Genomic DNA, 23563 nt, shown 5'->3' with positions numbered 1-23563 from the left:
GAGATGATTCTTTTTTTAAACCTCATAAACCAACCTCTGCTAGCTTCAAATTTCTCTTCAGCAACTTCCTCCTCTGTCTCAGCCTTCATAGAACTGAAGAGAGTTAGGGCCTTACCTCTGGATTAGGTTTTGGCAAAAGGGAATGTTGTGGCTAATTTGATCTTCTACCAAGACTACTAAAACTTTCTCCATGTCTGCAATAAGGCTGTTTCATTTTCTTATCATTCATATATTCGCAGGAGCAGTGCTTTTGATTTCCTTCAAGAACTTTTCCTTTGCAGCACAACTTGGCTAACTTGTTGATTATCTATTTTATATACAGTAGTTAGTATCTACAAATTCCGAACTCCCAGTTTATCCCTCCACCTCCTCCTTTCCCTCCTGGTAACCATAAATTTGTTTTCTATGTCTGTGAGTCTGTTTTTGTTTTGTAAATTAGTTCATTTGTCTTCTTTTTTTTAAGATTCCACATATGAATGATACCATATGGTATTTTTCTTTCTCCTTCTGGCTTAATTCACTTAGTATGATGATCTCCAGGTCCACCCATGTTGCTGCAAATGGCATTATTTTATTCCTTTTTATGGCTGAGGACTATTCCATTTTGTGTGTGTGTGTGTGTGTGTGTGTGTGTGTGTGTGTGTGTGTGTGTGTGTGTGTGTTTATTACCACAGTTTCTTTATCCAGTCATCTGTTGCTGGACATTTAAGTTGTTTCCATGTCTTGGCTATTATAAACAGTGCCACTGTGAACATTGGAGGGCATGTATCTTTTTGAATTAGTTTCCTCTGGATATATGCCCAGGAATGGGGTTATGAGATCATATGGTAAGCCTATTTTTAGTTTTTTCAAGGAATCTCCATGCTGTTTTCCATAATGGCTGCACCAAAGTACATCCCCACTAACAGTGTAGGAGGGTTCCCTTTTCTCCATACCCTCTCCAGCATTTATCATTTGTGGACTTTTTAATGACCATCTCAGCTTTTGCTAAGCCTTCTTCACTAAGCTTAATAATCTTTTCTAGCTTTTGATTTAAAGTGCGACTCTTCCTTTCCTAAAGAGAGACATGTGACTCTTGCTTTCACTTGAAAACTTAGAGGTCACTGTACAGTTATTAATTGGTCTAATTTCAATATTGTTGTATCTCAAGGAATAGGTAGGCCTAAGAAGAAGGAGAGAGATGAGGAACAACCATTCGGTGGAATAGTCAGAACACACACATTTATTAAGTTTGTTATCTCATATAGGCATGGTTCATGATGCCCTGAAACAATTACAATAGTGACAACAGAAGATTACTGATCATAGATCACCATAACGAATATAATAATAATAAAAGTTTGAAATATGGTGTGAATTACCAAAATGTGACACAGAAACACGAAGTGAGCAAATGCTATTTGGAAAATGGCACTGATAGACTTGCTCGATGAGAGGTTGCCAAAAACCTTCAATTTGTAAGAACCACAACAGCTGTGAAGCACAATAAAGTGAAGTGCAATAAAGCTAGCTAAGCCTGTATTCAGTCATTCCCAGAACAGCAGATAGAAGCCACAACGGAAAAACAGCTGCAGAGTAAGAATTTTCATCACTATAAATATTAGCAGGTAAGGCTGGAGAGCAGTGTACACAACATGATGTATTAACTCCAGAAATTAACAAGGATAACCCTTCGTTTTTCACTGATCAAGGAAAGTCTCATGAGAAAAATGAATAGTTTGGATTTTTTATGATTAAGAATAATTGGCAGGCTTGAGGAATGAAAATTCTAGTAAAGAATGCTTCTTGAAGAAAAGCTCAAAGACAGCAGTGAGAGGGAATGGGTGAAGGGGGCTGTCAGAAATGAGTTTATTAAACTCTTGTCCCTTGGCTGCAATCCGTGCTCTGCTTTGTGATGCTAGGGCTGGGATCTAGCAAACCATATTTTACCTTTGCCAGCTGAAGCCTTTAAGGTGTGGCTCACAGGAGCAGAGAAAGACTAGAGGGGAACCGAGAAGGGGTTTGCTCTTTCCTGCTTTGCCTTTCGTTTCTATTGTTTCTAGTCTATGGCATGTATATTAGCAGTATCTGTTAGTTCTAGCTTCCAGAGTTTCTTCTACATTCCCAGAACTCCCTCAGAGGCACCTGCATCAGCTGGCCACGGCCCCTCCTCAGTGGTCTTGGTCTTCACTCTTCTTCTCTTAAGTCTAGGTTCTTAATCACCCCCACCTCACCCCTCTGTTCCTTTAGCTACTTCCTGTGGCCAAGGCTTCTGTGATACTTCAGTATTCCCTTTTGTGTATTTTCAGCCCTCAAATACCTGTTTAACTAATTCCTTATTAAATTCTATTTAAAGAATTGGTATAATTTCTGTTTTCCTGACTGGATGTTAATATAGTCATGGAAGAGACAGGAGAATGGGGAAACCAAGATTTAACTAAGATTTAAGTCAAGACAAAACAAATGAGGTAATAACCAAGATACCAGGTTACCGAGGTAATACAAGATACAACCAAGATAAACATGATGGGGCCATCACAACCAAAGTGATAGTGGTAGAATCTTAGAGCAAAAATGAGGGAAGAGGTACTATGCATGCTTTAAATTGATGGCAAAAACCTGTATTACAAAGTTATAAATATATTATAAACACTGTTCGATAGCAGTTTACAATGGGTCAGAGGATACTAAATAGACTTATATGTCACTCTTGTGGGATAACCTTTATGCAGAAGTCAGGCCATTTAAAAAATTCTTGAGATTTCTTATTGAGCCTATCTGATGGAATTTCTGCATTCTTAACACACAGGGACAAGTGGAACTGCTCAGGGTCCTGCTTTGTCATTAACACAGTCATCAACTCCAGACAGAACACTTTGAACTCCTTCCAATTATGGGAAATACCTTAGAAATGTCCTGGAAGAGAAGACCACCCAGCAGCGATGCTATTGCTTGCTGGAAAGGATACTGACCTTCAAGAAGTGGTCCATCAGATCAAGCACCATAGAGACCAGGAAGAGGCACACAGAAGAATTTCCACGTGGGTTTAGGAGTGACAGGATCTTCAGTGATCTTAGTAAGTGTGGTCTCTGTGGAGTGGGGGTGGCAGAGGCTGGTGCGGACAGACTCCAGGAGTGAGTCAGGGCAGCTTTTTGATGCATCATTTCATTAGTGCTTGGGAGTCGCTGCGAGGCAGGTAGAGAGCCATGTGGGTCTGCCAATGCTGACCTCCAGCACTCTCACTGGCAGTGATTGCTGCTTATGCACAACTCAGTGCATAAACTGGATCTAATAAGAAGCCTGGAAAATCCCTGAAAACTCATCTTCAAATAGGCCACCACGTATTTTTCCTTTTACTCTCAGTGGTCCAAATCCAGTTGATGGTCCAGAAACATTTAGTACTATTCTCCCTTTCTTACTTACAAAAGGTATAAAAATGCCTCCCAACACTACAGAGGGAAGATTTTCTCATCCTGTTGTTCTCTTCCGAAAGGAAGATGGATTTTCTCAGCATGTGTAATCTCACAGAGAATGTAGCCTGTTGGTCAATGCCTGGAGCTCTGAGGTTGAACAGGGTGGGGCTTGAATCCTTGCTGGACCCAGAAAATTAACCTCCCTTACCTGCAGTTCCTTCATCTGCATTGTGAGATGGCTGTATCTTGCCCAGTGGGCTGGGCTGTTGTGAGAAATAATTATCCAAACACCTAGTACCAAGCATGGCATAGAGTAGGTTTTTGGTCATTGGGAGTTCCTGTTAGTTATTTTCAGGAGCTTGTTTAAAAACTATTAGATTGCGTAATTCTATCTCCCACAATTCCTTTAGGAAAAAATAACTACTTAAACTCTGTCTTATGCTCTGGAAAGATTTGCAAACAATTGGAAGACTTCTTCTTTGAGATCAACTCTGCTGACTATATGTTAGTTTATCCCTCCTCATACCCTCACAACAGGGTCATGGCTATGGCTGCCTCTCCATGAATGTCTGGGTTTAAAAGAACCGAAGAATCTTTTGGCTTAGCTGGAAGAGATTAAGGAAAGACCTTAGGGCAGAGGGCCCACTGCCTCTGTCATCCTTAGGGTCTTCAAACTATACTCAGTGGTGCCCAAGACTGTAAAGAGGTGCTATGAACATTTGAAATTTTCTTCTCTGGCAACTATTTCCTTTTCTCCCTACAACAGCACTGATTCCTTAGATTGTTTGCTTACTGGTTTGTGGTGATCCATTCTCCCTGACTTTCAGCCCCACAGGATGTAAGATTTCACCCTTACCTTATGCTTAAGCCAATGGGATCATGGCCTTTCCTGCTCATAGCGATTCCTACAAGGGTGGGCAAGGGGCCTAAACTAATTCAATATGGTGAATTTTTAGGAATTTGGTGGGAAATTCTGGGTCAAAATGTTTGCTCTCCTCTGATGAATTTGCCCTTGTGATGGGATAACCTGAAGCTTCTGGGACTATGAGGTGGAACCTGGAAATGAATTCAACACAGGAGAGGGCAGAGTCAAGAGAAGAGAAACCTGAACTCCAAATCAAGTAAAAGCAAAATCAGGATCTCAAGTTTTCAATGACCAGTAAATTCTCTATTATGCTTAAGCCAGCTCAAGCCTGGATTTTTGTCACTGGCAAGAGCTGGGACTGATACTAGAAACAAATTGACAGTACTTGAGAAATACTCTCTCACCATAACAGAGAAAATCCTGATTCTCCCAGAGCTGCTACAGAATTTGTGGTTGATTGCTTTCTTTCAGACACTACACTGTATAAGTCCATCAAAGGAAATCCTCCATTAGCTGCCTCCAATAGAGAAATGGAAAAGAAAGCAGAAATTTAAGTGAAAAGAATTGACATAAATTCATAAGGCATTTCCCTGTAGGCATTTTGCAGGGAAATTCTGATAATAGCAATATACACAATACTGAAAATAACAATGAAGCTCTATAATTACCAGTAACACTCTAGGAGGTGTCTGAGCCCAAATATTTTCCGTGAGATGCCACATCTATGAAGAGGAGAAGTCTGTCCCCACCCACTGCCCCCCATCCTGCATTGAGCAAAGCCTCTTCCTTCATGAACTGGAGTCTCCAGCTATCTGAGGGTACCAAGTGATACCACTCTGCAGCTTAGAAAGAGTTTCCTTGGTGGCAGTCTAGATGCTAATTGCCTTGAAGAGTAAATGAGTCATAATTTGTACCAGAGGTGTTGCTGTAATTACAATACAATGAAAAAGCCAGAGCTTTTAATTGTCTCCACTTCCATAACAGACCTTGGGCTTGTGGGCTAGAAGCTAAGGAGCTCAGCCAGCAGCAGAATCAAAATCTGACAAACTTGTCATCCACATTTTTGCCCTGAGGGCCAAACAGGCAAACAGTCTCCAATGCAGAGTGGTCTCTGGCGGATTTCTGCTGGGTTCTGTGTGAAGCAGCATCACACTGTTTCTTTTCTCCTGCTATTCCATGGAAGGAGAGACAGAGGCAGTCCAGTGGCAGAAGTTTAAATCATACCAATAGGATTCTCCCTGCAAACCCAGCCATTCCCAGGAATGTACCTTTCCATCACACATCTATCTGGGGAGATGTCTGGTCACAGCATGATTGAGAAATAAGTCTCTCTCACTCTCTTTTCTTTCTTTCTTTTTTTCCTTCTTTCTTTCATTTCTTTCCTTCTTCCCTTCTTTCTTCCTTCCTTTCTTTTTCCCTTTTTTTCTTTCTCACTCTTTCATCTCTCTCTTCTTTCTTTCTTAACTATTATTCCTTCCTTCCTCCCTCTCTCTTTTTCTTACCTCTGAAGTTTAAAATTTTTCTGAAGGAGCTCTGGCAGATAAAGAGTAAACTTCCTAAATTTCATTTTAAAGCTTCTACCATTGACTTTTTTTCTTGCGCAATCTAGGGTTTTGTAGTTGCAAGCTACAGCTACTGATTCTGGAAAACGAGGAAAAAAGATTTTATTGGAAAGATGTTCACAGAATTGAAGGGAAAACTACAGAATCGGACGTGGAAAAGTTGAGAACCAGAACAGGTCTTGGATCCATGTAATTGAAGCAATGAACAATCTTTCAAATCTCTGCAACAATCATTTTCCCTCTTTGCAACAACTGGGCTGAAGAATCAAATTCCTGGGCAAGAGTGTCCACAGACCTATGTAGGCTCAGCTGCCTTTAGTTTAGATTTCAGGGTACCTGTTTGACAGCTCCACAAAGACTGCTCCCGAAAGAGGAAGAGGAATTCCCCAAAGAGTTATCCAGGAAAAAAAAAAATGGCATCTGGGTGGACAAAAACCGAACAGATGCCATTTATAGTACTTTTGATCGGACTGCTTCCTTACTGCAGATCCTACTTTCTCAGCCTTTTGAATCCAGCTTAGATATCATCTCCTCCAAGAAACCTTCCCTGACTCACATACATACCCTTACCAGCTGCTGAGTTAGGCATCTCATAGTTTCCTGGGTTCCCTTCTCTTACTGCCCTTAAAACACTGGAGTGTAATTTATCTGAGCATCTGGACTTCCTTGAGAGAACAATTTACTATTCAATCTTTGTCCCTAGCACCTAACACATAGTAGGCATTCAACTGATGCTTCTTAGAGGGCTAGTTGGAAGGAAAAATGGACCAATGAGTGAGTCTGATACTTAACAGAATTTGAACTATATTAATTTTAAGCTATAGCAAGAGAGAGAGAGAGAGAGAAGGAATTAATTATAATGTATTGATCCAATAAGTCTCATCTTCAAGGCAGTATCAGTACAAATTTCTTAAAGGATTTGTTGCAGATTTTGGGGGTGCGGAATATAAATAACTTCATTTTGCACTCAATAGCCCATTGTTCATCTGCTGTCTCCTGTTTTGTTTCAGAGATACATATAAAGGGTGAAAGTTATCACCGTCACTCTAAGCCAGGGTATGAATATGGAGATGCGCTATGTCCCTAAATACCATTATTAGCTTCGAGAAGATTATTTTATGCTCTGGCTTACATAATACCTAATCCAAAGCAGAGGCTAAGTAAACACACAGATGAAATCAATTCAGTCAGAATAATTTACCTCAAATAGCTGCTGTCCAGCACCTAAGTTTGCATTCCGAGCCAAGGACAAACTCATCATACATCAACCATGCTTTCCCATTCAAGGTCATTAGAAAATGCCTACAAATTTATTTAAACTTATTTTAAAATTATTTAACACTTTAGCAAGTGGTCTTCATGTGACTGCTTCTTGGTTACATGTTGGAAGGTCAGTAGGACCTGGTTTGCTCCCACGTGCTGCAGACATAGGGAATGTTGAGAGAACTTGTGACTGGCTGAGAAGAACGGAAGTACAGACTAGTGAGCAAGCTGGATCCTCCTCCACCCTCTGTCTGGTGTCTTAAGCAAAGGAAGCATGTTTTCAACCTTATTCTCAACAACTGTTAATACTTACCCCAACAGGGCTGGGAAACCATAGGCGTGGCCTTAATATCCTAGGTCAGACCTGCTTTTAGTTTAGACTGTGCTTTTATGCAAACAGAAAAAGGCACCACCTACTATATGGTCTGATTATAAAGAAGGCTCCTCCCCAGGCATCGGGATGAATTAGCAAACAGTGCTCACTCTGGTTGGATGCAACCAGGCAAGGGATGCAGTCCCGTGCTAGGGGGCATAGCTTGGAGAACACAGCACAGACTGCATTTCAGGCCCTTTCACTTCTCAGCCAGCACCTCTGTGAAGGGAAGGAAGGGACTGCACACCCATCCACGGCATCCCTTCTGAAGAAGATAAGCCCAGTCTCCAGCAAAACATGATGAAGAGTCAAACTGTGTACTGCAAATCCACAAAGTACTGTCAGGAATAAGTAGACCCCCACACTTATTATCTAATTGGAAAGCTAGCTGGAAAAGTCATATGGAGGGTCAGTCTCAGCATCAAGAAGGGGAACCAGTTTTTCTCTATCTGTTTTTAAATTTTAAAACATCAAACATAAAGAAATGTATAAACACTTGTGTATATAATATCAATCCCCTAGATTTAACAATAACATTTTATCATATTTGGTTCAAATCTTTTTTAAGCCTTCTCACACCAAACCACTGCCAGCCACTTGTCTTTCCTTCATCTCCAAACTGTCCTCAGTTGATATTTGTCCTGCTCAAGCTTGTTTTTGATACTTTCATACTTTTACATACATGTGTTTTTATGTATATGATTCAGATGTACATATGTAATAAATTTATAACATACCTAACATATATCACATATAAACATATAATAAATATACAACATATAATAAATATAGAATGTAAAGGATGTAAAGTTTGGTGTGTTTTAAAAATGTTACCTAAATGGTATATAATTCATATCCTATAGTTTGCTGTTTCTATTCTAATGTTACCTTTTAGAGACTCATCCATATTCATACATGTAGCTCTGTATCATTCATTTTAACTGGTGTATAGGATTGCATTATATGACTAATTCACAACTTATTTGTCCACCCTTTTATTGATGAGCACTTAAAATTTCCAATTTTTTGCCTTTACAAAAATGATGCAATGAACATTCTTGTGCCTGTCATTTTGTATATACATGCATGAGATTTTCCAGATTATATACCTCAAAGTACAATAGCTGGGTCTTAGGATATATATACATCTTCAACTTTGATACATACTGCCAATGTGCTGTCTAATAGTCTTACCAGTTTACATTCTCACCAGCAAGTTGTGATAATGCTTGTTTCCCCATATCCTTGGCAAAACTGGTTTTATCAGATATTATCATTTTGGCTAGCCTCAGGGGTGTAAAATGGTATACTATGATTTTAATTTGAATTTCCCCTTGGTATGAGTGAGATTGAGTTTCTTTCTTTTTTCTGCATCTGTCCCAGTCCGTATTATTTGTCCATTTTTCTTGGATTGTCTTTTCTTATTAATTTGTAAGTATCAAAAATATAAATCTTTATTAAGAATTCTACACAAATAACTTATTTATAAAACAGAAACAGACTCACAGACATAGAAACAAATTTATGGTTACCAGGGAGGAAAGGGGATGCGGAGGGATAAAATGGGAGTTCAAGATTTGCAGACACTCCTATCTATAAAATAAACAAGTTTCTTCTGTATAGCACAGTATATTCAATATCTGTAGTAACCTACAATGAGAAAGAATATGAAAATGAATATATGTATGTATATGTATGACTGAGACATTATGCTGTACACCAGAAATTGACACATTTTAAACTGACCATATACTTCAATAAAAAAAATTCTTTGTTATAGGACTTATAAACATCTTCTTTCAGTCTACAGCTTGTATTTTAACCTTGTTTATTGTGTCTTCATTGGTACAGAGTGTAATACTTCAATATAATCATATTTTAAAACCTATTCCTTTTGCTGTATAATTTCTGAGACATAGTTTCCTATATTTAAAAGTTCTCTATGCTTTCTCCTCAAAGTTTTAAACTTTACTTTTCATATGTTGGCCTTAATTCCATCTGGAATTTACTTGTGTATGTAGTGTGAGGTAGGGATAATATTTTTTTTCCACAGCCAATTATCCCAGTACTTGAATAGTTCTTTCTTCCTCTGCAGATCTGTACTGCCATCTCTGTTAAGAACCAAGTTTCCAAGTATTCACGAGTCTGTTTCTGGGACCAGTTCATAAGTTTCTCCTTACACAAATAAAAACCCTTTCATTACTTCCAAAAAAGGCAGTCTTTACTGATATCTGAAATGACATCATTCTTTGGGTGAGATGTGACTATCTCCAGAAAGGGCAATGCTCTAAATCAATGATAATGTGACATGCATATCTTGCTTGGATTCCTTCCAATCTGTCAATCTACCAAGAGAAAGTCTGACAGAGAAAATCAGAGGAAGATCCAGAGAACACAGGGCTTCTGGGAAAGGGGGAAGGAGACAGACTTGGGTAGAGGGGCTCTCAGGCAGGAAGGAAAAAAAATGGTATCTCTAATTACTCATATTTTTTTCTAGGTTTGGCCCTAAATATAAATACATTTGCCTAGAACTATGGCATTTCAATATATAAGTGTGCCACAGCATTCTCTACTAACTCATCATAAAGTAATAACCAGAATCATAACTTACATTTATTGACAGACACATGGGCCAAACACTTGAAATGTATTACTTTATTAAATCCCATAATATGGGTAACTCCTTTGAAATATAGATGAGAAAACTGAAACTCAGGAAGTAACTTGTCCAAGGTCACACAGATAGTAACAAAACTCAGCTTACATTCCTTACTAGTAGATTATGCTGCCCTCCATGCCACACAACAATGGGACTAGCTATTTTTGAGGGGAGAGAGTGAATCTTATTTTACCATTACATCCTCAACCCAAGTACTGTGTTAGTCACACACAATAGGCTCTCAATCAATATTTGAAGACAAGAATGAATAGATGCATGTTGGCTGTGGAGTCTGTGGTTTCTGAGTCATGAAAGACCTAAGTGGTTTACTTTTAGTAGGTTCAAGGGGAAGAATCTTTACCTTACTTCCTCTGAAAGCCACGCCAAGTCTCTTTTCTACTTATCCTCAGATGGTGAGCTGAGTTATGAACATACAGCTGTATACTTCTTTCTATACAGATACTAGGAATGGACAAATAGAGTTGGGGTTGGGGGCACACAAAGGTCAGTGGCCTGCCACACTTCCAGCTTGGGCACTTGCTTCCCACCTCTAGAAATAATCTTCCCATTTCCCAGATATTTCAGCATCACTGGCTTTGTTTATCATCAGAAGACAACACAGCTTTGCCTTCTCATGAAGCTGTGTGCCAAATGTGAAAAGTAGTTTGCAGCTCAACCTCACAGAGCCTGCTGCTGCAGTGGGGATTCCCAGCCGGCACAGAGGCCCCTGCTGCTGAGTGGAGTTCCCCAACATGAGAAGTGAGAAGTGAGTGGGCCATAGAACTCATTGGTCTCTGGGGGATTGTCAGCACCATGACATCTCCTCTGAAGAATTGTTTTTTTCCGGGGGTCATCTGCAAGCTGCGGGTATAGTATGTCTGGAGATAGTTTTGGCAAGGCTTGAATCTCTCCCCAGACTCCACAGATTAAACGGATTGATTGATGATGGCTTTATAGCAGGTAGGCTTCTATCTCCAACCTTCTTGGATTAATCAGTATACTGTCTCTGAATTGAGCTCAACCTCAGACCCTACTTAGGCCCTACACTGTGGGCTCTGTTTCAACCATAAGCATTTAGGAAGTTTTCCATCTGAGGTAGAAAGTGCATCATTGTTACCTTCTTTGTACAAGAAACTCACAGCCGCTATCATGATCATTCACTTGGATTCTGGCATTGACTCACAATTTCCTGGAAGCTCTGTGCTTTCTGACTGTTCCTCTCCCTTGTTTCAGCCCTCACCACCAGTTGGCTGGACCTGGCCTCAGCTACCACACTCCTAGCTGAGGATTTCTGCTTTGTCTCCATGAGCACCACTGTCTTGAGCCTCCTCATGACTTGATACCCAATCCCACAGCCTAGAGACAACCCCCTTACTTTCAATAATCCATTCATCCGTTTGAGAAATATTTTCTGTATACTTACTAAGCTCTAGGCATTCTTCTAGGCACTGCAATACAGTAAACAGATAAAAGTCCCTACACTCAAAGACTTACATTCCCGAGGAAAGAGACACATAGACAAAAACTGTTTAGCATAAAATAATATCCAGTAGTAATGAGCAACACCATTAAAAAAATAAAGTAAGGATAGAGAATGGGGAGGAATATGGGTAGGGGTTATCACTTCAGATAAAGGGATCAAGTAAGAAAAGAACATTTGAAGGAGTCCTGGATGAGTGAGGAGGAAAGTCACATGATGATCTATGAGGAAAGTCACATGATGATCTATGAGAGGCCAAGGTGAATTGAGCCGGGCAAAACTGAGAAACAGAAAGTAGGCCAGAGTGGCTGCAAGAGAAGATAGGAAGAAAGTGGCAGAAGATGAGGCCAAAGAGACAGGGAGGGTCCAGATCATAGATTGTGTTGATATTTGAGGCCACGGTAAAGCATTCTGATCTTACTCCAAGTGTGTCAGAAAGCCATTGGAGGGTTTTAAGAAGGGGAATGATAATAAACTGATTCTGTGGTCTTATCAGCATATATTCTGTCAGGTCTTACCTGACAGATAGGTTAGATGGGAAATGAGACAAAGAGAGGAGTCAAGGATGACTCTTAGGGCTTCTCTCAGATCTGACCTACTTTAGACACATGAAATGAGAAAACAAGCATATGCAAATGTGCTCATCAGCCACTCCTTTTGGAGACCGAGCTTCTTGGGCTCAGACCTCAGCCTAAATCTCCAAACTATCCACTGGCATCTAACTCAAATTATAGACATAATCCTAGGAAGAAATGAAAAGTTTCCTGCATATATTTTTTCTACACATACACTGATCCAGTGGCAATAAACTCCCAAGAGAGAAATGCTAGGGATTCCGAAGCCAGTTTAAGGTTCCTGAACACCCAGAAATTAAATTTTGATCATGAATTAAGGCAGAAAAGGCCCTTGCGAGGCCTGGCAAATGTGCAGCATATGCATCACCTTCCCCCACCAAGCCCATGAGCCCACTGCTAATCAACAATGTCATCCTTATTCATTGAGACTGGATGCCACCTCACACTCTTTATCAATACACCACTTCACACATTCACTACCAATTAATAAGTCAGCCTGATAGATGACTGCCATTCTAGCTTCTGATTTATCGTAACAGTTTAGTTCTTCAAGATCAGGCACATCCTTAGGTATACTTTGACAATCTCCTCTCTGGGACATTATGAATGAAGCAGGAAAGAAAATATATTTATTGTGCTTTGACGTGAACACTTTACATAGACTGTATTGTCATGTTTTGGCAGAGTTCATCTTTGATGACAGTGTTAATCACACCCAGGCACACCCAGGCATCCAGTGCTTTCTACAGTCACCTAACATACCACTGTGCCATCCCTAACAGGTCTGTCATTCCTGAGTGATTCCATATGCCTCACAGCTTTGCTTACATTCTTCTCAACCATTTCCCAACCCAACTAGTTCCCTATATTCTCTGCATGCGATACTACATGGTAATAGGTTAAACCATATACATTTAATCCTGACAAGATGTCAATCAGCTGATATGTAATGCCTCTTCCCATAAAGTGATGCCTTAACCCAGCAAAATGGACCACTCTGTAATACCTTTAAGGTTATCATCTAATAATGGGAATTTCTGGAATTGTGACAGAAGTTCTGGGAAGGAAGGTATTGGGGGGGGGTGTCTGGGAGAGAAGGCGTTTTACAAGCATGATACTGGAAAGGCAGGAGTCCATGTGGGTCCCCATCTATCACTGCATGCCACAGAAAGACAATCCTTTTCTTCTCATGCCCAAAATAAAGGAAGAGAGCCCCGACAGGAAACATTTTAAACAATCTTTGGGGCAGAAGAAAAATAATGTGCTATCCTGATTCTTCTAAAACTGTTCCACTAATTCTGCACTCAACTTCTAGGTATTACTTGGAATTTATTTCATCCACACCAAAATACAGGATAAAGAAGCTCAGAAGGGAAATTTCTTAACCGTGTATAGTACTCTAACCACATCCTGCCCAGAAAGGAGGGGCTGAGCTGTGGGTCACTGCCCAAGGCATCTAAATGCACAGGCCTTCTTGGTTGTTTATTTTATTTGGGGCCTAGGCACTTGGACTTTTGAGAAAATTCTGTCACCATTATCAAGATAATCTTTCTTACACTTTGGGGAGTTTAACTAACCCCACCCACACAAATAGAATGACTCACTCCGGAGAGGTCTGAGTTGGGGGTCTGATAAGGCAGTGAGATTAAACAACTGCTTTAAAAAGAAATGTCCTAAATTATTCCTTTTGCAATTGTCTCTAGGAAGAAAGGCCCAGAGAGAGGGCATCCAGATACTATTTCACAGATATATCTAAGTCCCAGCAGAAAATAATGGCACACTCAAATTGTGTAATATGAGGAGAGTTTATGATAAAGAGACTCTTTTCAGAGAAGTGGCCACAGTATGGGGAAGCAAGAAACAGAGCAGCATTTGGGGTTAACAATCGCTGTACTCTCCTTACTATCCCTAGGCCTGAACAGGCAATGGGAAGGAGTCATTTTCAAGGAGAGAGAGGATTGTTTGGAAAGGGTCTCTAACAGGAGGCAGGAGCTATGACTCACAGTATGGGGACCAGGATAGTCCACACTGTCCCCACAGGAGGGGAGGCAGGGAAATAAATACCCCTCAATTTCACTCTTATCTGATTGACAGATCTCCTGTTGGTGCCTCCAACAGGCCAATTCTGACAGGAAGCCCAGGATAGGAAGCCCAAGGCAAGAAAGCAAACCACAAGTCAGCTTCCTAAGGCACAGAACTAGGAGGAGAGGGAGGACACTGGATCTAGAGGGGGTAATCAGAAAACATACAGCAGATATGGTACATCTGTGTATCTTCAAACAACTCAAATCCAAGAAAAATAAGACATCTCTTTAAGCCTTCTCTAGCTTTAAAATTCTGTAGTTTTAAATATATTTATATTTTATTACATAACTTGGTATTTTTCTTTCCAGATTACCCAAGTACTTTCTTATAAGAATGTGTAAATCCAGGGTGGAAAATGGGCTTTATCTCACATGTCAATTCCAATCAGTAGGTCATACTTGACTTCACTGTCAAGTTGAGGAAGGGGAGGCCCCACTGGGCTCAGCAGGAATAAGTATTGTGTTGATGAGAAATGCCTGCACAGACTCCCAAAGGGCAAAGGGCAGAGAAGTCCTTATATTAATGTGAACCAAAGCAAAAGGAGGAATTGAGATGATTATCCAGATAATCTAGTTTAAAATAAGTTTATTCAAAATATTCCCTTTAAGTGTATGTTTTTTTGTTGTTGTTGTTTATATATAATTTTATCTGCTTTCTCCATTCCAAAAAAAAAACCACTGTTATGAGTATTGCATACACTATATCATGTCAGTTTCTCTAGGAGCATGAACAGTTGACACTTCTAATTTTATCCCACTTTTATGGCTTTTATGTTCACATGTCCAAATGGCATCAATCTTACAAAATGACTTGTTATTTTTATGTTTGCTCTCTAGATTTACACAGTCCAATATGGTAGCCAAGAGCCATGTATGGCCACTTATATTTAGTTAGAATTAAATAAAACAAAAAATTCATCAACAGATGACTAGATAAAGAAGATGTGGTATATATATACAATGGAACACTACTCATCCATAAAAAAGAATAAAATAATGCCATTTGCAGCAACATGGATAGACCTGAAGATTGTCATTTGAAGTGAAGTGGGCCGGAAAGAAAAAGAAAAATGCCACATGACATCATTTATATGAGGAATCTAAGAAATAAGAAGAAGAAGAAGAAGAAGGACACAAATGAACTACTTATTATTTATAACTAAGATGACTGATTCCTTGAATATGTGTAAGCACATTTGACTGTCCTTTATGATTGGATTACCACATTCTGTTGATTCTTATTTTGTAGTTGGCTTTATTCCTTTGATAACTATGTAAGTTTAAAAAGCCAAACATCTAATCTTTTCTTAGAAACAATAATTAGTACATATATGTAAACTAAAAAAAAGTGCAGTATACTGTATATATGTATTTACATGCAATATAATGTGTATGTGCAAACTGTAATACTTATACCTAATAAAACTGAAAAAGGAGGGAAAAAATTTTAAAAATAAAAATCACCTTAAAAAAAATTCAGCTCCTCAATCACACTAGCCACATTGCAAGTACTCAACAGGCATGTACTAGACAGCACAAATATAGACTAGTTCCATCACTGCAGAAGGTTCTATTGGAAGGTGCTGCTCTAGATCTCAAGGCTGAACACAATGAAAATGATGTATTTGTAAGTATCACCTAGGCATTTCATTATTCCCATGATGTACCAGGCAACAAGCTAAGTGCTTTATAAACATTATCTTCTTTAATTTTGTTGTCGTGGTGGTGGTGAGAACTGCTTAAGATCTACCCTCAGGAAACTTCAAGTATACATAGTCACCATTCTGTACATTAGATGTACTTTAGATCCATAGAACTTCATCCTATAACTGAAAGTTTGTACCCTTTGACCTACATCTCCCTATTTCCCCCTCCCATAGCCCCTGGCAGCCACCATTCTACTCTGTTTCTATGAAATCACACCTTTTTTTTTTTTAAGATCTTACATATAAGTGATACCATACAGTATTTGTCGTTCTCTGGCTTATTTCAATTAATGCTATCCAGATGCATCCATGTTGTCACAAACGGCAGGATTTACCTCTTATTATGGCTAAATAATATTCCATTGTATATGTATACCATATCTTCTCTATCCATTCATCTGTTGATGGACACATAGGTTGTTTCCATACATTGGCTACAGTGAATAATGCTGCAATGAACATGGAAGCACAGATACATCTCTTCAAGATCCTGATTTCATTTCCTTCAGATATATACCAACGAGTGAGATTGCTGGATCATATAGTAGTTGTATTTTTAATTTTTTGAGGAACCTCCATACTGTTTTTCATAGTAGCTATTCCGATTTACACTCCCACCAACAGTGCACAAGGGTTTCCTTTTCTCCACATCCTCACCAATATTTTTATCTCTTGTCTTTTTGGTAATAGTCATCCCAACAAGTATGACATGATATCTTACCAGGGTTTTGATTTTTGCAATTCCTTGAAGATTAGTGGCATTAAACATCTTTTCATGTGACTATTGGCTATCTGTATATTCCTTGGGAAAAAAGTCTACTCAAGTCCTTTACACAATATCTCATTTCACCTTCACAACCACCCCATCAGGGAAGAATTATCACTCTTGCATTGCAGACAAAGCCAAGACAGGTAAAGCAATTCATTCCATAACCACAAGATAGTAATTAAAAGAGCTCAGATTCAAAACTAGATCTTTCTGATATCAAAGCTCATGATCCTTACCATTATACCTGCACCTGAAAAAGAAATAGCAATTGTATTGAATAATTCACTTGGTTTTGTGCTTAACACTTGAGACTTCCTAGAGATAGTAAATAAATTAAAAATTTCAAAACCAGGATATTTCTGTATGTAATAGATTATCATCTGTTGTTCATACCATATAATAAAGAAAAGTATGAGATATCCTTGAATTAACCTTTTATCCATTTTTAGTATTGTGAATATGAATTAATAAGTAAACAAATGATTGTCTTAATACTTGTTCCACCTGTATCAGCCAAGGTCCCATCAAGAAAGAAAATGGCACACTCAAACTGAGTAACTGAGAAAAGTTTAACAAAGTGATGACTACCAAGGTGTGGATAGTGTTTAAAAAAACAAAAAAGGAAAAGTGCATACCCCATGGCAAGCAAGAGTGGGAAGCCATTATTACCTAAAGCATGTGGAATGGGAGGAGCAAGGAAGGGAGCACTTACTGGAACCAGAGAAGGCAGCGGTATGGAGAAGGCACCTGATGGAAGCTGTGGTCTTTTGTAGGGACACAGTGAACTTGGAGTGACTTAGCATGGAGAGAGCCACCTCACTCACCAACTATCCTCCAAGGTGAGGACAAGGTTGTCCATTGACAGTCCATACAATGCAGCCTACTGGGATACCCAGAAAGACAGAAAAGAGTGGAGGGCACACACAGAAGATACCGTACATATTATCCATTAGCGTTGTTTGGAAAAAGACTAAGAACTGTGATGCATGAGATTAATGTTAACGGGGATAAGCTGACTAACAACAGACTTCCTTATATAAAAGAGAGTCACTTAACGGCCAGTGAAATCTTCAAGGTAGAATAAATGCCCAACCTCAAGCCCAGGCAGACTGTGGGTCTATTCCCATCACCAGTTCAAGTACAGTTAACTGAACATTGTACTTTCACTATCGGGTTTCTTTCATGCCATGGCAAAGGACACGGCAACTACATCATGGTACTAATCTGAAGCAAACGGGTAGTTACCTAGAATATTTGCTTGATTGTAAAGGCTGTTACATTAGTGACTCAAGAATTGGCAGTAAGAGTCATAGTATTGAGAATGAAAACCATGGCTGGTCCTAATTCCAGGGCCATTTCTATGGAGCTGCCAAATTTAGCTTTGGGGACTAATCCTTTGACCCACTATTAAATGCCTACTATATTCCAGATATTAGCACACCAGTCACTCAATTCATCTCATTATTCCTGGGCATACCATTCCCTTTTCTTTAGTTATGACTTGACTGCTTCCTCTCTCTGATACCCTCTCCCTGCCCTGGTCTGATAAACTCCTACCCCTACTGCAAAACCCACCTTGAGGATCATATACACTGGGAAATCTTTCCAATTTCTACCCTGAAGGCTGAGGGGCTCCCTCCCTGGGATCCTCACAGCTCTTGAGTCATCCTGCTATTACAGCAGGAATCAGAATCTATTTATGTGTCTGTCTCCTAAGCTTGGTGAGACCTAGTGCTTAGCCAGGGAGAGGTTGATTTTAATTAAGTTTTAGTACATAAGTATCTTTGAAAGGCACTGTGGGACTGGGTGCGGGAGTAATGGCAATATGAGAGGAGAAAAGCAGATAAAGAGTAAATAAAGTCCCTGATCCCTGTCCTCAGAAGAAGAGTAATCAGATAAAATACAGGATGCACAGTTAAATTTCAATTTCAGATAAACAACAAACAATTTTTAATATAACTTTTAAAATATATCTCATGCAAAGAGATTAAAATATTGCCTGGGATATCATACACTAAAAAAACTATTTGTTTATCTAAAATTCAAATTTAACTGGATATCCTGTATTTTAATTTGTTAAATCTGAAAACCCTGTCCTCTAGTTGATAAATTACAATGTGACTACATGGTTAGTGCTACGAGGTAGAGCATACTACTAATACAAGAGTGGTGCAGTTTGGAGAGCACTAGGGGAGACACTGGTAGCACAGGGAGACCCTGGTGGCGCAGGTCTGGGACAAGACTTTCCCTTTTTTCAGTACAAGGGCTCCTGCCAGTAAACATGGCTTCTCTCTGGCTACCTCAGCTTACAGCAGCATGGTGTGCTTGAAAGTACCCTGGATTTGAAAGAGAAGATCTGAACTTCAGTCATAGGCAGACTACTGATCAGCTGTGTGGCTTTCAGGAAATAGCTAAACTTCTCTAAGTATCATTTTCCTTTCCCATAATTGCAAAACTCAGAACTGATTTTTAAAAAGGAGGAGGGAGTCCTTTTATGCACTTAGGGATTCATATAGGGTGCTCCCTGAGAAAAATGAGAATCTTCCTGTAGAAGATTTATCCACTGCCTCACCCATTTCTGCCTCCCACTGCTAACAGACACTGGCCCCTTGGCATGAGCCAAAAATTAATATTACTTCAATGCTTCATCCCTCAGAATCTTCTATGTCACTGGTCAGCAAGCTTTTTCTGTAAAGGGGCTTATAATAAATATTTTGGGCTTTGCGGGCCATCTAACTTACACGTTATAAACTATTTTAGGCTTTTCAAGTTTCTGTTGCACCACTCAACTCTTCCACTGTAGCGTGAAAGCAGCCGAGGACAATATGTAAACAAATGAGTATGGCTGAGTTCCAACACAACTGTATCACAGACACGACAGTAGAATTTCAAATAATTTTCAATATGTTGTGAAATATTCTTCTTCTCATTTTAAAAAATCTTATAAAATGCAAATAACCATTCTTAGCTCTCAGGCCATAAGGAAATAGACAGCAGGCCAGATTTGACCCTTGGCTGGATTTGCCTATCCCAGTTCTACATAACCAAATTGTAAACCTCTGATAATCATTTCACCCCGGAGGGGCGGTCCATCTCCAACTATCTGTGCCATAGAGGAGAACTGGGAAAAGAGCTGTTCTGAGTTCTTATCCAGCCCTGGCTGCTGCTGTTAACTTGCAGTATGAATCCAGAGAAATTATGTCACCACTTCCTGCCTCATCCTTCATCTGTTTAAAAAAGACCCAGGGTGAGGGGGCATTATATTTAGCAAGCTGCTAAATAAAGTGGTTGGGAAATACAAGTGAGGTAAATAAGGACAGACACAGGGACGGTCCAAGGGTTGAGTAATATTGAAAATCATATGGCAAGAAAAAAAGAGAAATCAAATTGCTTTCCTTGTAAATTTTCCACCACGATGTTTTTACTTCATGGAAAGCAGAGTAAGGTGTGAGGTCATTTTTCCTTCACACACAATTCACTTTCATGGAGTTTGTTAAAAAAGGAGAAGTTTCTCTCAACAGAGAAGCCTCAATGCCTAACTGAGCCCAAAGGGAGTATTTTCTCACGAAGGCCATTTCTGCCCCTCCCCTGCCCCTCCCTTCTCTTCCCACACTTCTCCCCACCCCATCTCAGCTACTCTGAGCGTATCCCACTTTCCCCAGTTATAGATAGTTCCCATCTTGATTCTTTTCTCCTGCAGGATTGTGACGCTAAAACATTTGCAGGTATATTGCAAAGCCAGGAACCTAACACAAACACTGTGCTTAGAAATCACTGTTGTTTTGATGAGATGAGATCAAGAAGATAGAAAAAATTTTTTTAATCCTTAAAACTTATGAAAGTACAAAGAGCCAGGTAAACAACAATACAAAAAAGCCAAGTATAGAGAAGAAGGTGCTTGTTTCAATAACCTGGGAATTTTTTGCTGGTGAGACATGGCAATCAACTATAAATGAAAATCCTACAGAATTTATAAAAAGGGCCCTTCAGGTGACATGAGGGGAAAAGATCAGGTTTTGATAGAAGTAGAAAGCATCCACCAGAATGGAATAATAATTAGAGATAATTATAGTCAAGTACAAGGGTGCCAGAATACTGGTGTCTACCCAGAAAGTAGAGTTGAATCTCACTTTTAATCGCTTCAAACATGGCATTTTTATTTCTTGGCTGATGAATCTTTCACAATCTCAGTGTATTTACAGAGCATCTTGGCTCAACCAAGGTCAAAGAAATTAAGAGATGTATTCTCCTTAGAGTCTCAGTCCTTCTCAGACGCTTAACTAAATGGCCTAAGAGAGGCACTGTGGGGCACCAGAATTCAGGACCTGGTCTTGCCCTTTTTGAGTCAAATGCATGTGAACACATGAACTTCTTTGAGCCTCAGTTCCTTTATTTGTAGAATGAGGTATCATGCTCTGTTCTACTTACCACACAGCTCTGTTGTGAAGCTAAAACAATATGACACATAAAAACGGCTTTGCAAATTATAAAAATAAAAGTTCTTTTTATGATTATTATTGTTATTGAAGAAGGAATAGTTCAGGTCAGCTGCTAAGCTGTCAAACAGCTGCTTCAGTTAAATGAACGGATGACCTGTAAGGGTTAATAAGCACATGTCTCGGTCACCACTTAGGCCTAGTGAGTCAGAGCCCAAGAGCACGAGGCCCAGATCATGGGCTCCATGGGACCAGCTCATCTGACTTGGACAGCAGGAGCTTCCAAGTTAAAGAAATCTGGAATTGAATCCCATCTCTACCCCTTAATTCACCAGGCAAGTCCCTTATCCTAGCCAAGCCTCACTTACCCCAACCTTAAAATTGGGACATTAATGCTACCCTGAAGGGTTGTTGTGAGACTCAGAGATAACATATATAAACTCCGGTATGTAGAAAGTTTTTCATAAATAGGAACAACTACTGTAAAGGGAAGAGGCGACAGCTTTAACCCTTACCAGCTATTTTGCAAATGCATGTGGAGATGGCATATGTGAATGATCTGCTCCGATCTATTCCCATTTCTTAGAAAAAAAATCCAAAAGATGTGGCCCATTGATTGATTCACATCTAAAAGCAATAGCACATTATAAACTGATTTCTTTCAGTTACATTTCTTATTGTAATATAGTTCTTTGGACACACCAACAAAAATTTTGATAATCTGATCTAAACTGGCCATAAGGCTGCCCCATGCTCAAAATTGCCAATCCTCCCCATCTCCACAACCCTGCCCCCTGGTTTACCATAGTGAATCCTTTCCAAACTTCTGCCTCACTTTGCCTTCTATGAAACCCAACACCCTAGCGAAAATGACATCTCACTATTTCCCAAAGTCATCCTCTGTCAGAAAATCCTGAAGCTATACTAACTCAGATATCCCAGAAACAATGAGACGCTGAGATCCACATGCAGGTGGCATATTGGGGAGCTCTCAAGAAACGGGTGAGGAAGTGAGGGGCGCAGGATTGGACAAGGAGAGAAGTTGAACCACGATGAGGTGCCACAACTGAGGTCTCAAATGATCCCATGTGAAGCTCTGGAGCTGGGATGGCCCTTCAGGGATGTTATAATTATGTCTAGGGGCTGTGTGCTTTACCTGACATTGACCAGTCACTGCAGGTGGGACTCCCCCAGGGAGGGGGCATAACCTCTAGCAAAGGGTAGTTCTCATAGAGGGACTCTGCTGAGCTCTTTTAGCAGCCAACCCTCCCTGTAGCTGGGCAATGTGAGAGTCCTGCTGAAGGGGCATCTGGGCAGCACCTCACCACATCCACTACTCCAATTTCCAAACTACTGCCCAGCCTTCAAGGCCCATATTCAACACTGCCTCACGATGAAGTCCATTCTGACCCTGAATTTTCTCCCTCTTTATACTTGAGATACAGCCATCACACCTACAAGACACTTCCAAGTGCCTCTTGTGTTGCCACTGAGTTCAGAGGTCACAAAGCTCAAAACATATACCTGGTACCACTTTTCAAAATCCCAGTGAATGTAGAGAATGAGAAAGTTATATCCCTTAAACACATGCAGTGATGTGTGTTCTTATAACTTAAAATTTCCAAGACCTCAGCACATTGAAGCATATTTAATTCTTTCTAGTCTGGTTCCTCATTTTGTTTATAGGAAAAAATATTTCATTGGTAATGATACAATTCTATTCTTACACAATATCCATTGGGGCTTTCGTTTCCTTTATTTGCTGAATAATTCTTCTTTATAAAGTATTCTCTTGAAAATATAACAAGAAGTACTATATACTGAAAGGAAAAACTCAGACTGGATGAGCAGGGTCAAATTAATAAGAAATCTTCCAAATTACACAAAACTATCAGCCATAAAGAAAATATAGTTGTAAAGAGAACTCAGTATTCATTGTAAGTATACCTATCCAGCTCCGTTAAGAAGTAAAAAACTGAAGATCAGTGTCACATTAATGCCATCATTTCACATATTTTTGAAATGACTTACTGGATCAAAAACATGAAAATGATTATTTCCAATAAATAGGTTATGTGAATGAAAAAAAATTGAGTTGAATGAATGAATGAAACTAAATTCTTCTACCAAATGGAAGATATATATATTTTCAGAGCTTTACACCCCCCAAAAATTAGAATATACATTCTTTTCAAGTGCACATGGAACATTTTCCAGGATCGATCATATACTTGGACACAAAAGAAACCTCAACAATTTTAAGAAGATAGAAATTATCTCAAGCATCTTTACTGACCACAATGCCATGAAATTGGAAATCAACAACAGAGAAACAAAGGAGAAAAAAAGAAAAGCATGGAGATTAAACAATATGTTATTGAAAAAACAATGGATCAATG

The 23563-nt window shown here is 39.5% G+C and overlaps 2 long non-coding RNA genes across 16 annotated transcripts in view; both read right to left on the bottom strand.

The window, feature by feature from the left end:
- Nucleotides 1-23563, bottom strand: part of LOC107034545 (uncharacterized) — a 428538-nt gene that overhangs the window by 348562 nt on the left and 56413 nt on the right. The window lies entirely within an intron of this gene.
- Nucleotides 8958-21856, bottom strand: LOC140699339 (uncharacterized). The gene is made up of 2 exons (XR_012077435.1): nucleotides 21680-21856; nucleotides 8958-9105 (listed from the first exon to the last, which is right to left on the bottom strand). It is a non-coding gene; the product is annotated as an uncharacterized lncRNA (long non-coding RNA).

The sequence above is a fragment of the Vicugna pacos genome, chromosome 11, assembly GCF_048564905.1.
Source record: "Vicugna pacos chromosome 11, VicPac4, whole genome shotgun sequence".
In the NCBI taxonomy this organism is placed as follows: Eukaryota; Metazoa; Chordata; class Mammalia; order Artiodactyla; family Camelidae; genus Vicugna; species Vicugna pacos.
Note: the sequence above shows the minus strand (reverse complement) of the source record. Positions and strands in the feature narration are given on the sequence as shown.